Raw genomic sequence first — 13,421 nt, 5'->3', positions numbered from 1 at the left:
GAATCAGAAAATTCCTGAACCAGTGTCAGGCAGGCATCTAGTCCTAATTCTAGCCCATGTAATACCTCTGCACAGTTGAGGGTTATCTTCTGCAGTTGTATTCTATTACAAGTTAATCACTAAAGGGATGTTACCTATAAGTTTAAATTATATGTAATGGTGCATTTCTGGGAACCCTGCCTTCTAGATAATGAGCATTAAGCTAAAATACCTTTATTTAGCTCACAGGAAACATCCTGACCAGGCCCACCTGTGAATGGCTGCAGGAAGGAAGAAATTAACTCATCCCCTCCAGAGTCTGGCCAGAACCAAGACTTTACCCCCTCCCCTTTTAGTATAAAAGAAGCCTGAATTCTGGGAAAGTGGTTCTTCGGGACACTAGTCCACCATTGTCTTTGCCAGCTTTCCGAATAAAGTCACTATTCCTTGTCTCAACAGCTTGTCTCTTGATTTATTGGCCTGTCGTGTGGTGGGCAGTATGAGCTTAGACTCGGTAACACAATTAGCTCACAAAGTAGGTGAGTCAGCTTTATACACAGCAGCCTTTTGTTTTCTTTCTGTAAATCTAGTTCTGAAAGCATCTTTAAACAGCATTGTAACTTAAAAAAAATTGTGGTAAAATATACATTATATAAAATTTACCATCTTAACCATTTTTAAGTGTACAGTTCAGTGGCATTAAGTACATTCATGCTGTTGTACAACCATCACCACCATCAATCTCCAGAACATCTTTATCTTCCCAACTGAAACTCTGTACCCATTAATCAGTAAGTTCCCCTTCCGCCTGCATCCTAGCCCCAGGCAACCACCATTCTGCTTTCTGTCTCTATGAATTTGACTACTCTCTATATACCTTATATAAGTGGAATCATACACTTGTTCTTTTGTGTCTGACTTCTTTCACTTAACATAACGTCTTCAAGGTTCATCCTTGTTGTAGCATGTTCAATACATCCTTACTTTTTATGACTGAATAATACTCCATTGTGTGGATGTACAACATTTTGTTTCTTTATTCATCTGTCGATAGGCACTTGTTTTCCCTCTACCTTTTGGCTATTGTGAATAATGCTACTATGAATATGTATGTACAAATATCTTAAACAGTATTAGTATGTTATTAGGCTGTTTTTCTTTAGAAGAGATTAAAGCAATTTAATGGCTGGTAAGATGGGAAGCTCTGAGATAGTAAGAGAAGACTCCAGGATCTTCTTTAATTCATTGTGTTGGTTTTGTAAAACAGCCTAAGAGTTTTCCCCCAGTGCACCCTCCTCCATTAGTGTGTGGGGAAGCCTGGGAAAGCCTAAAGGAGAATCACTTTACCTTGTGTTCTCCCAAAAAAGTCTATGATTCTCCCTGGCCATTTGACAGAAAGTTGGGAAAGCTGTTGGCCTTATTGTCCTGGAATTCTAAGATCAGGAGAAACATCAGCATTCATTCATTTATTCATTCAAGAAACATGTATTAAATGCCTGTCATGTACCATGGTGTATGTGCGTGAGGCACAGTGACAGAAAGAAATCCCTGCCCTTCTGATGCAGTTGGGCAGTATTTAGATGTAGGTGGAGATATTCAGCAATGCCAGTTATGTTGCCTTTGGTTTTTCAGATAGTCCTTCCCTTGGAGGCTTAAACGTTATTTTTTGGGTAGACAGATTAAAAGTTAATTGTTAAACATTTTGAGATTTGATTGTGAGAGACTGTTCTAGTTACCATATTGATTCTCGGTATAATAAAATAAGAGGAACCATTGTATAGATGATGAAATTGAGGCACAGAGAGGTTAGATGACTGGCCAAGCTCACAGAACTAGTCCCAGAGCAAGACCTACAACCTTAATCCCTGCTCAACACTGTCCTCTGGAGAAACAACAGCTCCAGGACAAAGGCCTGACTGCTGTCATGGGATCCTTACTTATAAAACATATCAGTTGGCTAAAGTATAGGTTTCATGCCATTTCAATAAAAACCCTCAATGCAAATTTTCTTAAAATACTACTAAAATGTATATAAAAGATTAAGTGGGATGGGAAAGAGGTAGAAAGCTATGAAACTTTCAAAGAGGAAAAATAATGAATGGTCTTGCTCTACCAGATTATAAAATGCCATATATTATAAAGCCATTGTGATTGAACTAGTGTGATAGTGATGCCAAAATCAACAGACAGGTATGTGAACTAGATTAGTTAGGTCAGAAAGAAACTTAAAATTTGTTATATCTTAAAGGAAGCATAAAATCACTGAACAAGTGGTACTGGAACACTTGGTTAAAGAACTGGGAGAAACTGTTTTAATTATATCTTTACCTCTTACCATTTATCAAAATAAATTTTAGATAAGTTAAAGAATTAAATGCTAACAATGCCTTGAAAAAGAAGAAAAGATAGGTGAACAAATTTAATTTAATTTAATTTAATTTTTAATTATTTTTGAATTTTATTTTATTTTATTTTTCTATATATAGCAGGTTCTTATTAGGTGAACATATTTTAAAACTTAAATCCCAGTAGACAAATCTCAGAATGTTTAATAACATTACAAGTATCCAACCTCATTAGTTTCCAAGAGAATGCAAATTAAAACAATGACAATTTAATCTAGCAAATTAACAAAGGTTAAAAAAAATTTTTGGTGTTGTTATGGGTATAGGGAAATGGGAGATTTCATCTAGTGGTAGAAAAATAAATTGGTATAACTTGTCTACAAAGCAATTTGGCAAGGTTCTTTTCAAAGTTTTTATCTATTGACCTAGTTATGGCACTTTTAGGAATCTATACCAAGGAAATACTGGGAAACTCTAAAATTTATATACAAGGACACATACCCTGAGATTATTTATAATAAGAGCAAATAAATAACTTAAAAGTCTAACAGTAGGGGGAGAGTTAAATGAATTAAGAAATAACATGTTATAATTCTAGTTTAAAAAATCTGATGGGTTCCAAAATTTTAAATATATATATTTAAAGATACAGGTATATTTATAGGTTAGATAGACAGATAGATAGAAAAAAGATGAAGAAGGAAATACACTCAGATACTAAGAGTAATAGGTTGAGTGACCAGATTACTGGAGATATTTATGTTTTAAAAGCTTTTTCAATTTCCTTATCATGTATAGATTTTACTTTTAGACTCACAAAAATGTTGAAGTTGATTTAAAAATATTAACTGGAATTTCCCTGGTGGTCCAGTTTTAAGACTCTGTGCTCCCGATGCAGGGGGCCCAGGTTCAATTCCTGGTCAGGGAACTAGATCTCACATGCCACAACTAAGAGCCTGCATGGCACAACTAAAGATCCTGCATGCCACAATGAAGATCTCGCACGCAGCAACGAAGATCCCGCATGCAGCAACTAAGACCAGGTGCAGCCAAGAAAAAAAAAAATTAACCTGTTCTTGTCTTTTTATGTCTCTGTTATTTCACCTAAAATATTTGAAAAATGTGTTTCTCAGAGGGCATGAAGGAAAAGGTCACGACCTGGTCCCAGTCAATAGCCTATGCTAACCCTTGGGGACAGGCACAGTCAGAACCCTGGACAAAGCAGGAAGAAATGAAGAATCCAGGGATGCTTGCTGCCTTCCTATTTAGTACTAGTCATTCACTCTCCCTTTGGGTTTCATGTCTCTGGCTCCTCTGTGTCTACCATCAAATAAGTTGTTCCTTTGGTGTCTAGTCTATACCTAATACAGGACTGATCATGTCCTTTGCCTCTTTGTTTTGGGGGAGAATTATTTAATTATTCCTTTTTATTGTTTTGTAAATGGTAAATAACAGGGTTAACTTGGCTGCAGCCCTTCGAGTCACAGAGTAAGAATATTGACTTGGTGATATGCCTGTCTATGCCTGTCCCTAGAGACCTTGTCTGGCCCAGGCTGACTCAGCAACTTCCTAGGACCTGAATACCCTCCCTGCTTCACCCCTGCAGTGTTTCCCATCCACGACGTTCTCCCGGAGGGGCCTCCAGGGCCAGGCCTCCCCAACGTGGAAAGCTGGATATGGTTTCACTTAAAAGAACCAGACTTCTTGGGCTTGTGGTGGTCTGTGTGTGGGGACAGCCAAGAGGAAAAACAAAGAGGAGGAAGGTGGGAGAGGAGAAAAAGAACGTGTTGGAGGGAGAGAGAAAGGCATAGACACACACACAAGCATTTTCAGCCGTGGCTCTGGAATAGTGTGTATGGATAGTCTGCCTTCATTAAACACCACCAGCTGAAAAGTAATCCTATTGCTGTACCAGCTTGGCCCTGGAGTGTGGTGGCCTTAGCGCTTCTTTCTAGAAGCAGCTGCCGTGGCCCCGGCCCGGAAGTCTCCTCCTAGAGCTGTGTGTAGTTCATGGAATTGAACACAAGGTGGCAGTAGCGGCACATCTGAGCTCCAACACCTGCCAGGAAGCTGTGCCCCCCACACACCTGTCCTCCAAGTAAGTTAATGACAGGTTGCCTATCATCAGGTACGACCTGTGTTTGCAACTGAGTTTGCCTCTTTTGTAGGACTCAAGAGCAGGACAGGCTACATGATGTGTAGGGTTCAGTGCAAAATTAAAATGTAGAGCCCTTTGTTCATAAAGCAGGAAAAAGCTGCTGTTAAAGGTAGTAAAAATATCCAGTGGAGCTCAGGTGCAGTGAGATAGCCCCTAGGACTTACCTCAGGCATGTCTCACTTCTTGCTCTGGGTCTTCTCTGAGGTTGATGTGGGACACCTGAGGAACCAAGGGACAGCTTGGCACCCACACATGCACAACCACCAAATGCAGGGGCTGTGGATGCCCTTGGGAAACCCTGAACCAACCGGCAATGGAAGCCTATGGATAACGTGCTTCCTGTGGCTCCTGGAAGATCTCAGAGATAGAAACACCTGTCACCAATGCAGTAACACATCCTTGTGTTTCCTTTTCCCCCTTTTCTTGGTCACCATCCTCACCCCTCATTCCTGCTCCCTGGGGTTGCTGCCCATATCAACCACTTGCACGTAAACCTCTGTCACAGAGTCTGCTTTGGCAAGTGGTGGGTGCATAGGGGAACTCAGGCTAAGACAAAAATATCCCATCCAACAGATCGTCCAAATCTTGCTGATTCTACTTCTAATTGTCTTTTTCATTTTCCCCTCTCCTAGTGCTGCTCCTCTTGGTCAGACCCTCTTTTATCTCTAGTATTAAGTATATTCCTAATTGCTCTTTTGCCTCCTTTCTTTTTAAAACGTAACCCATTTCCTTCCCCCGCAAAACCTCCATGCTTTTCTGCTACTAGAGTGAACTTTCTAAAACACTGCAACGACTCACGTTTGGTAGATCCCTTTCTCCTGCAAAATGAAGTCCAGCCCTCTGCAGCTCCCTTTCCATCCCCACAAGAGCTCCTAGACACACCGGATTACCCCCTTCCAAGGTTCCCCTCGGTGGCTCTTCCTCGTGAAGACTTTATTTCAGGCAACCTTTCCATCCAGTTCTGTTTAGTTCAAGACTCTACACGTTACTGGGGTTAGCACAGGATATGTCACGTGTGGACACAATCCCATGTAAAGGCTTTTAGCTAGTCCACCCCAGTGGAGAGGACTGAAAATACTTTTTCACCAGGCCAGAACCACTGCTGGGGTTTTGGTAAGGAGATAGGAAATTTTGCGTTTGTAGAACTTGAGATCTTGTGGAAAAACAAGGCTCTGAGTAGGGGTAAATATATGAAAAGCCTTTTTATTTTTACATTAATCATAAAGACTGATATCTAAATAAAGGCGATGCGATTAATATCTTACACATTTTAAATTAGTAGTGGCGGATGTGGTACTCAGCTTCCACTTACCATCCTGGCCTCAAAAAAATATGTTACATTTTCTTCCCAGCAGTTCCAAGGAGATGCTTGCATATTTGTTTTGATTTGTTGCAGATAATATGCATACAAAGAGGTTTTTCCTTTCTGAGTCTCAGGTTCCATCCCCATATTCGGTATCTTCCTGACTCGAGGACTTAAAATTGTTGATTGTCCACCTCCCTCGTTCTGCGGCAGGCCGCTGGATACGGTGTGCAGGTTGGCACTGGCTATGGTGATGGCCCCCTCGTTTTGCCAGGCCTGGCTCCCTGGCTCGTAGGTGCATTGATTTTCTTTAATTCTGCCATGATTCAGAGATGTCAAGTATGTTGGTGCTTGAGATACATATGGTTTAAGATAATCTTATTTAACCAATGAGACACAGCTCAGCAGGTCATTCCCAACCCTTCCATCCAGCTCCCAGGATTTATAACCTCAGTCATGGCCTTAGTATCTGCATGCAGAAGCACCTACTACCAACTCCTCTTTCGATCTTAGCTACCTACCTCCTTCCTCTCGGGCTAATTCCCCATTCCAAGGACCTGGTTTACTTTTCTTCATTGCATTCATTTCCTGTGGCTGCCACAACAAATTGCCCCAAACTGGGTGACTTAAAACAATAGAAATTTATTCTCTCACAGGTCTGGAGGCCAGAAGTCCAAAGTCAAATGTCAGGAGGGCCACACTCCCTCCAAAGGCTCTAGGGGAAGCTCCTTCCTCCTCCGGCTTCTGGTGGCCCCTGGCGCTCCTTGGTTTGCAGCATCATTATTCCAACCTCTGCTCCTTGCCGTCTTTCCTGTGTGGTCTTTGCTCACTCTCCTGCCTCTTACAAGAACATTCTCATTTGAATGTAGGTCGTTTGAATGGTCTCATCTCAGCCCCTAACCTTAATTACATCTGAGAAGACCCTATTTTCAAATATGGTCACATTCTGAGGTTTTGGGTAGACATGAATTTTGGGGGGACACTATTCAACCCACTACACTCATCAGCTTTATCAAGATGGCAGTGCAGCACGTCTACTTCTAATGCTCTTTCCAGTCTCATTTCCAAGTTCCTCTTTTCCTATCTGACTCCATTAAGAGTGACTCGTGGTTTGTGTGCTCCAAATTCAGCCATTCTGAATTTCTAAAGAGATATCCAAAGGTAAGCACCTATTTACTAGAATTTCTCACGGGGTGAAGTCAAGGTTAGGGAGGGTGGGACTGAGACTCACATATAGCTCTTTCAATACCGTACTTGGTTGACATGTTTTATTAATTTGTATTAATTTCCCCTACTTATTTAAAAGTTCCTGAAGGCAACACATTGTTTTCAACTTAATACCCAAGTTCCTAGCAGAATGTCTAGTAACGTAGTAGGTGTTCATAAATATTTGTTGGATCGAAATTATTCAAACTCTTATATTTGACCATGTCCTAACCAGACACGGTCGATCTGAATGGGAAAGGACTGGACTGGCACAAAATTCTCCCTTCATGGTTCGTGGGATTCCCTTCAAGTTCAGCCTCTATGAATACAACTTGCTGGCCTAGTATTTTAGCAAAAAGTGCCCTTCTGTCTCTCCCTTTCCAGGCATGGCGAAGACCATGATTGCAGTGCTGATGGGGTAACATAGACGTTTAGTCTCTTCTGGAGAAGAACCTGAGTTGCCTCAGAGGACGATGGGGGAGTGAAGGGCTCTCATGGCCTTCTCTTCTAAAACACAGTCATAAAGCATGTGCCTTGTCCCCTGGCAAGAAAGTAAAGATGAGGCTTGGCCCCCTTATTCCTAGGATCAAGCATGTTGCCCGGCCTAACGCCAGACCCAACAAACCCTGGATAATGATGAAAACGCCTATTCTTCTGGCTGAAACACAAGCACATGCAGTCACTCTGCTATCCCCTGGAATGCCCAAGAGAGCCTGGCCTGCTACCTGGAGAGAGAAGACCCCCAGGGTTACCTGGCCTTTGTGGATTCCAGACCTCCTGCCTCAGTGGAATTCCAGGAGGGCTACAACATTCTCTTTCCCTGTGGCCTCCTTGCCCAAGGCCATGGTCCTCTTTTTTTAAAAATTTTTATTGGAGTATAGTGGATTTACAATGTTGTGTTAGTTTCTGCTGTACAGCAAAGTGAATAAGCTATATGTGTACATATATCAACTCTTTTTTATATTCTCTCCCCATATAGGTCGTTGCAGAGTATTGAGTAGAGTTCCCTATGCTATAAGTAGGTCCTTATTAGTTATCTATTTTATATATAGTAGTGTGTATATGTTAATCCCAATCTCCCAATTTATCCCTCCCCCTGCCCTTTCCCCCCCAGCATGGTCCTCTTGATTGTCAAGCTGATTCTGTTGCTCACTCCTGCCTCTCCAGCTGTGTGGGTGCCTCCTTCTCCTCTTACCAGAGGAAAGTCTACACTTACTCTGAGGTTTTGGATCCAACTCAGGGACCTCCAAGGCCCTCTCCTCCAGCTGCTTGTGGCCCACGCTGAAACAAAATGTTTCATGTGGTTTCAGGGATAAGGTCACACCTATTTTCTTTTGCAACGTTCTTAATAGATTTTCATTTGGGGGAATAAACAGTTGATAGGAAAGTAGCTTCTTTCTTTCACATTGTTTCCCCCTTTTTTTTTCTTTCTCCTCTTCTTAAGTTTTCTAAATTTCAAACCCTGAAGAAAAGGCAAAATATTAGCAGTTTAGCTGAAATGCATCGTTTTTGGTAGCTATAGGGACAAAAATACCAAAGAGTCAGAAGTTAGTGGGATTCAAGGGTAGAAAACCTCTGCAAAGCCACAGGGTGAGTCCTGATGATGCCAGCACAAGGCAGAGGTCCCCTTTTCTGGAGAAGATACGTGGTGTGATTCTGCAGACCACCCAGCAGCCCCGGGAACAGAAGTGTGTATCGTGTCCTCATGTTCATGGTCCATGCTGGGGCCTGGGAAGGAGCAAGGGGAGAGCACACTCACTTTACATGTCTGTCCAGCAGTCCTCTCCATGGCTTTCTCCCAGAAACCCACAATCCTTAAGTTCTCTGCCATCCCTCACCTCCAGGCTAACATAGTTACACTAAGAAAAATGTTCCTGGATATACCTTGTCTTCTGCTGAGTTTATCAGTTGTCAGGAAAACCGGGTGAATTTGGATTTTGTCCTGATTTATTTTAGAAAAGGAAATTAAAATTGTGTTTCTACAAAACAGAAACAGACTCACAGACACTTTTTTATTTAGAAAATAAACTTATGGTTACCAAAGGGGAAGTGGGGAGGGCTAAATTAGAAGTTTGGGATTAATAGATACACACTACTATACATAGAATAGATAAAAAACAAGGTCCTGCTGTATAGCACAGGGAACTATATTCAGTATCTTGTAATAACCTATAAGGGAGAAGAATCTGAAAAAGAATATATATATGAATCACTTTGCTGTACACCAGAAACTAACACAACATTGTAAATCAACTACACTTCAATAAAAATTAGCAAAACCAAATTACCACCCAAAAATTACATTTCTAGATGTGTTTTTCATTCTCTGCTCTTTGCCATCATAGATAGCTAATATAATCTTCGGTGTTATTCACTAATTGTTTTATGTCTAGTCTCTCTGAGGGTAGGATTCATGTCATAACACTTTCTTGGATTTCTCACAATGTGCAGCACATAATGGGCATTCAGTCCTCAGTAAATACCTTTTCATCAAGTAATTAAATTACTGGATTGAATTTGACTTGCTGGACATCTGCTTTCAGGGTTCCACTTGGGGTTTTGTCTTTTTCTTCCTTGGGTGTAATTCATGGTGAGGAAGCATCCTCGATTTCTCTGCTCAGGGAAGAGAAGAGAGAAAAAAAGTACAATGGTAATTACCTAAATTGCTACACCTCCATAGGATTCAGGCTGTAGGGTCATTAGTATCCTATACAGCACTGAGAAATGTAGTGTATATTCCCTAAAAGACACAGGAAGAACATAAACTGCCATTCATTCATTTACTTCTTTCATAGAACCACCATAGGGCAGTACTTCACTAATATTGATTCACTTCTACTACAGGGAGAGCTAATCAGTCTTTCTTTCTAGAAATGTAAACTCCAGAGGGCAGTGACAATGATGAGTCTATTTTGTTCAATTCTCTATCCCCATCTCCTAGAACAGTCCCTAGTACATATCATGCATTCAATAAATATTTGAATGAATAGAGTTCAGGTTATATTTGGTATATCCTTACAGATTTTGTTAATCAGCAGAGACTAAACTTGTCCTCTCATGCATCTGAGGTCTGACTCAGGCCGAGTGTCTCCCACTCTGATTTGATCTGGGATTAGGTACAAAACCTCAGCCTCATGCTTCCAGTAACCACAAGGGTCTGCTTCTGGAAGAGAAGGAGCATTTGCAGTCATGAAGGGGAGTGGCTGCCCAGTAGGAAAAGTTGATGTAATGAAGATGGAAGAACAGGCCCGCACACGTGGCCACTTCACTGTAGAATATGATTGCCTGTGTGGGACAGCCGTGGTTACCACAGAAGCCCCTTGCAGGATTCTCTTTCTTCCTTTTGCTTCATTTAGTTATCCTTTACCCCTCAATAGTAATAGGTTGGGTTTTGATTAATGTTGATTTTAATACGGGGGAAGAATCAAAGAGGATTGGCACCAACTAGTCCTTGTTGGTCATTTTTGGATTAATTGATCTTGGTGATAATTGTTTCCTCTGAGAAGACTCAGACTTCTCAGATACAGACATGAATTTGTTCATCTTGTAGTGCTCTAACAAGGCCTGAAAAGCATTAGCTCTATTTTTTTGGATGGTGACACCAAAGCATGGACACTGACCTGAGGCCAGTAAAGCCAGTCCTGCCCTTGTGGTCTTTTATCCCAATGCCCAGGCCCTCCTGAGCTCCTGTTGCCAGAAAGCAGTAGGTCCTTGGCTTGCTGCTATTATCTGATGAAGACAGTAAGATGCTCTGTGATTCTAATATTATCTTGTTTTTTTACGACTTATGTTTCTTACCACTGGAATAAAAGCTGAGGCAAAAGTGATCATCTATAGAGTTCCTTGAATTTAGGATCTGCTCAGTTCTACAGGGAAACAGAAGGAAATAGGGAAAATGAACTGATGGATATTATGTAGCTTTAAAAAGTTTAAAAATAATCAGCGGTCTCTGGCCCGTACACTGGGGGCAAGCTCAAGATGCTTTGCCCTTCGTCTTCAGTCCTGAGGGTGGGATGCTTTAGAAGGTGCAAGTTTGGAGCCAGATGGGGTTGGCTCCACCATCTACTCGCTCTGGGACCTTGCGCAAGTTACACAAGCTGTCAGTACATCAACTGAAGTCCTCACCTGTGACAGTACCACCTCTTTGTGTTATTGTGAGGATGAAATGATTTAGCACATTTCCTATTAAAAGCCCTTAAAACAGCACCTGGATGTTTGCATTCAATAAATGCTCTGTGATGATTATGATGACGATGATTGTCCTTCTCACTGTAGGCCACTGTATCCTCTCCTCCAATATTGCCTCATGTCACAAAATGGCAATTTCTATATCTTGTTGACATCCAGATTATTGGACCTTACCTCAAAATGAAACTCCCTGGTCATTCCCAGCAAAGGAAAAGAATAAGCTTTAGGAAGAAAGCAGAGGAATAGTTAGAAAGATACAAATAGAAAAAATAACTAATCCTTGTGTTCACTCAGCGAGCTTTATTATTATCTGTCATATGCAAAATGCTCTACGGAACCTTGGGGAATATAGATTATACACCTGTGCACGTGTGCACACGTGGGCACACACACACACACACACACGTGTGCACACAATGTTATTTCTGCCTTCAAAACACCTATACCTGTCTTCTCCAGGACGCTTTTTTCTGGGGACCCCAGACAGGGTTTGGGCTGCTCCTCTGTTGGTTCCTAGCACCCTGGACCTGCAGCATTCACTGTGTTAACAGACTTTTAGGAGCCTCTTTTTCTAGAATACTGTGATCTCCATGAGTGTGGGAACCTTGTCTTTTGGATTTGCAGTGCCCAGAGGATGCCTGGTGCCCTGTGTGTTTGTTGGACAGGACAGGACTGGGCGGAACTAGCAGAGGTTGTCTCTTTGGTGCATATCTTCCTCTTTCACCCCGGCTTTGACATCATACCCTTAGCTTTAGACCTCACTTTTAGGCCTAATTATTATCCTTGACCCCTTCTTGGTCCCTCTTTACCTGTGACTTTCCCTCTCGCAGTTTTGCCTCCTTGATTTCACTAAACATATTGGGCCTCACCACAGAGTCAAGAGTAAAGAGGGGCCTGTCTTCTACAATAAGGCACATCTTCTCAACTTAAAAAAAAAATTGAAGTATGGTTGATTTCCAATATTGTGTTAGTTTCAGGTGTACAGCAAAGTGATTCAACAGTAGATTTTTTCAGATTATATTCCATTGTAGGTTATTGCAAGATACTGAATAGTTTCCTGTGCAATTCAGTAAATCCTTGCTGCTTGTCGATTTTATGTATGGTAGCTGTATCTATTAATCCCAATTCCTAATTTATCCCTCCCCCTCTCCCGTTCCCCTTTGGTAACCATAGTCTATTTTCTGTCTGGAGTCTATTTCTGTTTTTTGTTGTTGTTTGTTTTTTTAACTGGGGTATAGTTGCTTTACAGTGTTGTGTTAGTTTCTGCTGTGAAGTGAATCAGCTATGAGTGTACATATATCCCCTCCTCTTGGGCACCCCCACCCCATCCCACCCCTCTAGGTCACCATAGAGCACCGAGCTGAGCTCCCTGTGCTGTACAGCAGATTCCCACTAGCTACCTGCTTTACACATGGTAGTGTACATATGTCAATTTCAATCTCCCAATTCATCCCACCCCTCTCCCCCTGCCCTGTGTCCACATATCCATTCTCTATTCATTTATATTATTTTTAGATTCCATATATAAGTGATATCATATAGTATTTGTCTTTCTCTGTCTGACTTAACTTCACTAAGTATAATATTCTCTAGTTTCATCCATGTTGCTGCAAATGGCAATATTTCATTCTTTTTTATGACTGAGTAGTATTCCACTATTAGATTCCATAATATTCCATATACATACTACATCTTTTTAAGCCAGTCATCTGTTGATGAGCACTTGGGTTTTTTCCATGTCTTGGCTATTGTAAATAATATTGCTATGAACATTGGGGTGCATGTATCTTTTTGAATTAGAGTTTTCACTTTTTTCTGGATATATACCCAGGAGTGGGATTGCTGGGTCATAAGATACCTCTGTTTTTAGTTTTTTAAGGAATCTCCATACTGTTTTCCATGGTGGCTACACCAGTTTACATTCCCACCAACAGTGTTGGAGGGTTCCCCTTTCTCCACACCCTCTCCAGAATTTATTGTTTGTAGACTTTTTGATGATAGTCATTCTGACTGGTGCGAGTTGATATCTCATTGCGGCTTTGATTTGCATTTCTCTGATAATTAGTGATGTTGAGCATCTTTTTATGTTCCTGTTGGCTCTCTGTATGTCTTCTTTGGAGAAATGTCTATTTAGGTCTTCTGCCCATTTTTTGATTGGGTTGTTTATTTTTTTGCAATTGAGTTGTATGAGCTGTGTGTATATTCTGGATAATAACTCCTTGTCAGTTGCATCGTTTGCAAA

The sequence above is a fragment of the Mesoplodon densirostris genome, chromosome 2 (assembly GCF_025265405.1).
Source record: "Mesoplodon densirostris isolate mMesDen1 chromosome 2, mMesDen1 primary haplotype, whole genome shotgun sequence".
NCBI classification, from domain to species: Eukaryota; Metazoa; Chordata; class Mammalia; order Artiodactyla; family Ziphiidae; genus Mesoplodon; species Mesoplodon densirostris.
This window is presented reverse-complemented; position numbering follows the sequence as displayed.